The 8,296-nt window shown below is 38.6% G+C and overlaps 1 long non-coding RNA gene across 1 annotated transcript in view; it reads left to right on the plus strand.

Annotated features, from left to right (window-relative positions):
* LOC144320376 (uncharacterized) overlaps positions 1-8,035 on the plus strand; it is a 216,634-nt gene extending 208,599 nt beyond the window's left edge. Inside the window, exon 5 of the long non-coding RNA XR_013385881.1 lies at positions 7,579-8,035. This is a non-coding gene — a long non-coding RNA (uncharacterized LOC144320376). The remainder of the gene's footprint in view (positions 1-7,578) is intronic.
* The last annotated feature ends 261 nt before the right edge of the window (positions 8,036-8,296 follow it).

Genomic DNA, 8,296 nt, shown 5'->3' on the forward strand with positions numbered 1-8,296 from the left:
CCACATGGCATGGAGGGATTTCTTAAACAAATAGAACTTAAAAAGAAAAATGAGTAGGACTATCAGCAATCAGCATCAAACTCATGGATTTTTTTTTAGCCTAAGAACAAGCAGGAAGCTGCCTTCCTTGATAAGTGTCTTATGAAGTCTGAGTAGAATAAAACATTGGGCATCAGATAAAAATAGGAGATAAACCTGGACTAGACTGGTTTGGAATCTTCTAGCTTTTCGCCTAGAGATGTATTTTTCATGCCAAGCATACGACACTAACTCTAGGCAAATTAATACCAGCTTTTAATCTAAGTTGAAACTCTAGAGATGATGGCTCTATTATTCACATGTCGAATACCCGAACCTCAGGCACGGCTGCTTTAACAAACAACATAGTTCAGCTGAAATAGACTTTTACTGTATATTATCAGGCAGGTGAATTTAATGTGAAACTCATTTCCATAATTAGGGCTATTGAGAGTGTCACTGTAATTATGGTTACTTAAAAAAAAAAGTTCCTTCCTAATTATCATCTGAGGGGTGTGCTCTCAACGGATTAATGATAGCATTACCCACTGCTGAGCCAGACTCAGGATTAAATAGACCAAACATCTGCTGCCGTGACATCTCCCCAATGCACTTTATGGTGGCATATTAGGTCAGACCAATACTGATTTATCTTTAAAAGCTATGCTTGCCTCAATTGGATAGAAAGTTTTTGTAAAAGTAGGCTTAAAGCTTGAATTCGAGAGAAAAATTCTTTCAATTTCTCACTTTCTTTTGCAAGCAGAAATGGAATTCCTGTGCAGGGCACAAAGTAAATGCTAAATGTTAACTTCGTGTGGATTTAACTTTGAGCATTTTTTATTTTCTGTAATATTTTAGGGTAAAATTGGCTGGGATGGAGGATAGATCTTAAACTTTTGACTTTGCATCGTGGAAAGATACTAACTGATCCAGGGGAAATAGGAATCCCTTAGGGAAAGGAGGTGACCTTTGTGTTTTCAAATCATAGACTGAGGCCATGAAAAGGTGAGGTCAATTAGCTCCATGCACACATAGGTATTGTGGGTCATGTTGATTAGGACAGCATATTTTTTTAGGGGCTAGTTCTGACTTGGACAGCATCCTTAGAATAGTTCTCTGTTAATTGGCAAACCTATTTTAGTTAGGTAATAAGAAAAAACATAAAATGCTCACATTTTATTTTTAAATTATTTATTTTGTAAGTGATCATGCTCTTTCCAAAGAGGCAAGCTCAGTCTGGAAGGAGAAGAACTCAATAAAGAAGCTAGTCAGGGCACCTGGGTGGCTCCATTAGTTAAGTGTCCAACTCTTGATTTCAGCTCATGTCATAATCTCAGGGTTGTGAGATCGAGCCCCACATCTGGCTCTGTGCTTAAGAGCCTGCATAAGATTCTCTCTCCCTCTCCTTCTGCTCCTCCCTCCCTCCCTCCCTCCCACTTGAGTGCACTCTCTCTCTCTAAAGAAAAGAAGCTAGTAATTGTCTTGAGAATGTCTGCCTAAATATATATTTTTTTTCCAATATGAGTTTATTTTATTTTATTTTTTAAAGATTTTTTTTTAATTATTCATGAGAGACACACACAGAGAGAGGCAGAGACACAGGCAGAGGGAGAAGCAGGCTCCATGCAGGGAGCCCGGTGTGGGACTCGATCCCAGGTCTCTAGGATCAGGCCCTGGGCTGAAGGCAGTGCTAAACTACTGAGCCACCTGGGCTGCCCTCCAAAATGACTTTATTTTAATATAATTGGCTGCAATACCCTATTGAGATAGGTTTTATAAAGGTTTTATGTTCCAGTTTGTGTAAAGGTAATGAGCTAGTGGACTTTTGTCGGATTTTATGTGTTGGAAGAGTCTTTGAGGGGTTTCCAGTCCAAATGTAAGGAACTTACAAGTTGCCATTCCATCCTAATAACAAGTAAAAATCTGAAAAAAACTGAAAAATTAACTCTTCTTATATCCATCAGAGAAGTGAGGTCACAGCGAAAATTGTTGATCCCCAAATCGAAGAGATAGGTAGATCAATAAAAAAATCACAATTTACTGGATCAGAAACCCATAAGCAGCAACTTTAGTGGGAACCACTGCAGGGATAGGAAAACCTAAACTGTAACTGATGAATTGCTAGGGGGCTCAGTGTGGACCTAAGAGATAAAAATTCCAGGGGTATCCAGTCATGGGAAGGCCCCACACTTTTGTCAGTTTCACATCCCGGAGCTCTAGCAGGTCCTTGGAGTGAGTATTGGAGAAAAATCCCATCATGCTTCCAGTAGCGGGAGGAAAAAGGTAAAAATTTTGAAATCCTCCAGAACATTCTGTTGTTCTTAACAAGGCCTGCCCTTAGGAACTATTTTTCTATAGCCTAAGCTGCTGGGGTTTTATCAGAGCCTAACCTGCTTGAGAAAAGGGAAATGCTCAACTCTAGCCCTTTCTAGCCATTCTGTCTCATCTAAGGGTGGAGGAAAGACAAACTGAGAAGCACTGGTGAAATTTACAGAAACACAGCTGCCAAAAGACTGAGACTTACTCATAGGACAATAGAATGCTGCCCCCCCCACCCCCACCATACCACGCAATGCCTATTTGTTAGTTTCTTTTACCTAGTACATCATGTCTAGATTCCAAAAAAATTACAAGAAATCCTAGAAGGCAAAAACACAGTTTGAAGAAACTGAAGAAGCATAAGATTCAGAGTCAGATATAGTAAGGATATTGGAATTATTGGTCAAGGAATTTAAATTGACTGATTTTTTTTTTTCAGAAAGCATCAACTGCTAATCAACAACTAATTTTTATTTTTATTGAATTGTGGTTTGAGCGTACATAATCAAACATGGATTACAGTGGAGTTTATATTTTAATTGTACCTTAAATATACACGTTAAAAAAGAAAAGCCCTTAAGTATTTTAAAAAAGAAATAGAATTTTACCTGTTCAAAAATAAATAAATAGAATGACTATGATTAATATGCTAAGGTCTCTACTGGGAAAAGTAGACAGCATGCAAGAACAGATGGATAATGTAAGCAGAGAGATGGATATTTTAAGAAAAAATTAAAAAATGCCTGAGATCAAAAACACAGAGACAGAAATTACAAACGCCTGTGGTATCTTATTAGTGGACTAGAGGTAGCTGAGGAAAGAATCTGGGCTTGGAGATATGACCATAGAAACTTTAAAAACTGAGAAGCAAAGAAAAAAAGAAAAAAAAACACAAGAGAATATCCAAAGATTGTGGCACAGTTAAAGAAGATTGAACATATGCACATGTGGAATAGCATAGGAAGAGAGAAAGGAACAGAAGCAATATTTGAAGCAATAACAACTGAAAGTTTCCACAAATTAATGTCAGACACCAAACCACAGATCTAGGAAGCTCTGAGAATACCAACAAAATAAATGACAAGAACCCAAAAGCAAAACAGAAACACAAAAACACAACACCTAGGCATATTGTATTCAAACTTAATAAAGTCAAAGAATAAAAAAAAACATCTAAAGCCAGAAGAGAAAAACATCATGCTTCTAGAGGAACAAAGGTAAAAATAACTTCTGACTTCTCTTCAAAAATCATGCAGGCAAAAAGAGAGTGTAGTGAAATAATTAAAGCATTGAGAGAAACACCAACCTAGAATCCTGTATGTTGTGAAGTTATCCTTCAAAAGTGATAGAAAAATAATTACTTTCTCAGACAAACAAAAATTGAATTTGTTGAAGTAGATCTGCCTTGCAAAAAATATTAAATGAACTACTTTTGAGAGAGGAAAAATGATTTAGGTCAGAAACTTGGATCTCTTTAAAGAAAGGAAGAACATTGGAGAATGAATAAGTGAAGAAAGTGTCTCAGCCAAATGGGACCAGAGAATCTAACATAAGTCTTGGGATTTCTCCTTTAAGCCTCTCAGATGATCTAGAACTATAGCCCCTCCTCTTTTGGCCATCCCAGACCTTGTCCTTGGTGACTGTGCTCCGGAACCTTGTCAGCCCAATCTCCCACCTTATGCCTATACACTTTCTCTCCACCATGTCCTTGGCTGACATTGATTGGTTTCACCTCCATCACAATCCCAAAGATGATCTTGGACATCCAAACACACAGTAGTCATCTCATGTGCAGGCTACCTGATGCAAATGGCTTTTAAAATTCTTCTTGGGGGCAACCCCGGTGGCTCAGCGGTTTAGCGCCACCGTCAGCCCAGGGCGTGATCCTGGAGACCCGGGATCCAGTCCCACTTTGAGCTCCCTGCATGGAGCCTGCTTCTCCCTCTGCCTGTGTCTCTGCCTCTCTCTCTCTCTCTCTCTCTCTCTCTCTCGTGTGTGTGTGTCTCATGAATAAATAAATAAAATCTTTAAAAATTTATTTTTGGATGTTTGGACAATCTGCTTCTGACTGTGATGGCTTCTAACCAGTTTGTGGTCATATGTTACCCCCTGCACTATCCAGTCATCATGAATTACCACCTTTGTGGCTTTTTAGGTTTGGTATCTTTCTTCAGTCAGCGTTTCAGGATCCCAGCTGCACAGTTGGATGATATCACAACTTACATTCTGCAAAAATATAGAAATTCATTATTTCTCTTGTGACTCTTCTCACCTTCTCAACCTTGGCTTTTCTAGCATCCACACCAATAACATATTATTATATTTATTGGTGCTGTATTTTGTAGTACTCTATTTTCAATGGTCCTTAACTCTTACACCTTAAATAGCCTCTTCCAGTATTGCGAGTACCATCAGCAGTTCAGAAATATGGAGCCTTCTCCATCTGAAGTTCTCATCAGCTTGCTTATTTTATGGAACAGGCCTTGGGAGCTGCTTAGTTTATCTCAGTGTTCCCCCAGAAAGGGTACAGTGGCCTCCGTGGTGTGTACTGTGATCACTCCCATGCTGAATCACTTCATCTACAGCCTGAGGAAATGGGATTTCAAGAGTGCACTGTGGAGGCCCTTCAGCAGAACAACCTAATCTCAATACCTGTGCCATCGTTTTTAGGAGTGTGAGTTAAAAAAGACAGCAAAACGAAATGTCTAGAACCTGAAATCCTGCCTCTTTGTTATATAATTTTTGTAGCTCATGGCTTTGAGTCCTCTCAGTGTTTCACATCCAAATACCACTCTTTTGGTATATCCTTAATGGATGAAAGGAGTATTCTGGGATCTTACCTATGTTATAATCACTGCATGATTTAGTCCCATTACAGCTATAGGGCCTTTTTATTTCTCATCTTTGACCCAGGCTTTCTGGAGAAATGTCATAGCTCTCCTTTTTTATGCTTAAAATCCTCAAACCTTTCCAGAATTCATGTCTATTGCCAGTACAACTTTTGTGTCTCCTACTCTATTTGTACACATTATGTTAAAGATACATGTAAATAGTCCTCAACTTTGGCTTCATATTGGTATCACCTGGGGAACTTTTAAAATATTGATATCTGTGTCTCACCACAGATTCTATTTAATTGGATTGAACTGTAGCTTTAGCATAAGGATTTTTAAATTGTTCCTGTTGGTTTTAACGTGTAAGGAAGGCTGAAAACAATGGATTTATGACACATTTTGTTGAAAGATGACTAGTATGTTTGGATTCTTTACTGCCCATGAGCAGATGCTGAAGTTCCTAAAGTGATCCAAACTTACAATGGAGAATATTAAAAAGCTCACCCTAGCAGCAGGCAATGTATGTCCCAGTATTTCTTTACATATATTCTCCTTCCATACCATACTAGTCATCTGTTGTTACATTGTTCCAAACTCATCCTTCTATTACCTCTGCAAAGAGTAGCTTTTTTTCTTTCACTAGTAACAGGATCTTTAGGACTTTACTTTGAAACCATGCTTCCCTGTGTCTTGTCTTGACAAATCTGTCTGAGCTCTTGTCTGCTCCCTACCTGAGTATTCATCTCTCCTTTAAAAATGTTGCCCGTAGTTTCTGAGTCAGTATCTGGCACTTTCTGAAAACCTATCCAGTAACTAGTTTAATTTATCCAAGACTTTTACCAGAAAGCTAACTCTACCAACTTCACTGATCAGGAACTTTGATCCTGGGACACCTTGGGTGGCTCAATAGTTGAGCACCTGACTTCAGTTCAGGGCGTGATCCCGGAGTTCCAGGATTGAGTCCCACATCAGGCTTCCTGCATTGAGCCTGCTTCTCCTTCTGCCTGTGTCTCTGCCTCTCTCTCTCTCTCTCTCTCTCTGTCTCTGTCTCTCATGAATAAATAAATAAAATCTTTAAAAAAAAAAAAAAAAAAGGAACTTTGATCCTGGAGAAGGGAATACCTTTTACAGAAGATAAAGCCATACCAGCCAATGGGAAAAGATACCTCCCATTGAAAATTACTAAATCAATTAAATTAAGGGCTTGTGATTTCCTGATTATGATGAAATGCAATGAGACACGTTTGGTCTGGTCTACTTTAGAACAATGAATAGGGTGTATCTTCATTTCTGAAAACCTAAATAATGGGCAGAAACTCTTGGAATTTGCCAATGCAATTTTGATGGCTCATCTTAAATCAACTTGGTTGAGCTCACAGGGCTCACATTATCTTGGATGTTTCTTGAAGGTGTTGTTTGTTTTATTGTTGGTAGTTTTTTTTTTTTTTTCTGAGATTAACATTTAAATCGGTGGGCTTTGTGTAAAGCAAACTACCCTCCATAAAATGGGTGGGCTTCATCCAGTCAATTGAAGAATCTTTATAGAACAAAGACTGACTTTCCTTGAGCCAGAGGGAATACTGCCAGCAGACTTTGGACTCAATCTGCAACTCCTTTCGAGGTTTCTCCTGCTGGCCTATTTTGGACTTACCATGCCTCCACAATTTGTATAAGCCAACTTCTTAAAATAAACCTCTCTCTCTAAAACAAAACAAACAAAAGTCTTTTGAGAAAAGTGCACAAGAAAAAGTAAAGAACTACTAAAAACAGGGCCTTTGGAAGAAGTTAAATACTCCACTCCTGTTGGAATGCATAAATTCATCTCTATGAAATACAAAGAACAGCCCAGTGCAACACAGCTAACCTGCTTCACTCCCTCTTTTTGAATAAGTGGATACTTTCATACCCAACAATAGTAACAACAAACCAAGGTCACCTCTCTTGTTCTAGACTCCAAAATAAATAAACCATAGCCATTTCCAATAAGTGACTGGCTTCCCAATGAAACCACCTTTCTTTGTGGCTTTTACAATATTGGTATGTGACAAACCTTACTGATACAATCATGTCAAAGAACATTCTTATCATGAAGAGACTAACTGTAATCTTGTGGACTTGTTTGCCTTATAAATTTTCCCCTTTCAATGCCTGTTTATGTATTTAAATCTGGTCAGCTAATGTTTCTAAAGCTCGAACTCCACTGTACAACTTTCTGCAAGTAAACTTTATTTTCTAAACGTTCTTCATCTGTATTTCTTTCTTGTTCATTACTGAGCTTGATTTGTGCTTGTTTATGAAAAAACTACTCACCAGTATTATTTATATTAAACTGATCAAAACAAAACAACTTATTTAAATTTGAACTCTCTTGCTGATACTGAAAGATGTTTCATTATTTCATTGGCAGGTTTGAAGATAAAGCCCTTCCTGCTCTCAAGAACATGGAGCTAGATCTTTCATCGTTAACAAATTGCTCTGTAGGTGTATTGGACCATTGGTAGAACAAGAAAATACCAGAATAAGAAAAGGATATATAAGAGGGAGAATATAGGGTGAGATGGGGCTTATGGAGAAGAGAGGAGGAGGAAGGAAAGGATGTATTCTGGGCAAGACAAAGAGGGGGTAAAAACATTTTTAGCTTTAGAAAAGAAGAAACTTGGGCAGCCCTGGTGGCTCAGTGGTTTAGTGCTGCCTTCAGCCCAGGGCGTGATCCTGGAGGCCCGGGATCGAGTCCCACGTCAGGCTCCCTGCATGGAACCTGCTTCTCCCTCTGCCTGTGTTTCTGCCTCCCTTTCTTTCTGTGTGTGTCTCTCATGAAGAAAGAAGAAAGAAAGAAAGAAAAAGAAAGAAAGAGAGAAAGATAGAAAGAAAGAAAGAAAGAAAGAAAGAAAGAAAGAAAGAAAGAAAGAAAGAAAAGAAAGAAAGTTGGTCACCACAGAGAAGTCCTTGTGACCTGGGGGCTGATACTAGAAAGTTTGCTTGAGAAGCAGTTTAAGATTAAGTCCTCTGGAGGCAGAGCCTGAGAGGGAAATTCTTATACAAATGATTTTAATGAGAGAATGCTCGTAGGAGGAGTGAGGGAAGCAGAATAGGGTAGGAGAAGATAAGCAGGGATGTGGGTTCAG

This window comes from Canis aureus, chromosome 9 (genome assembly GCF_053574225.1).
Source record: "Canis aureus isolate CA01 chromosome 9, VMU_Caureus_v.1.0, whole genome shotgun sequence".
NCBI lineage: Eukaryota > Metazoa > Chordata > Mammalia > Carnivora > Canidae > Canis > Canis aureus.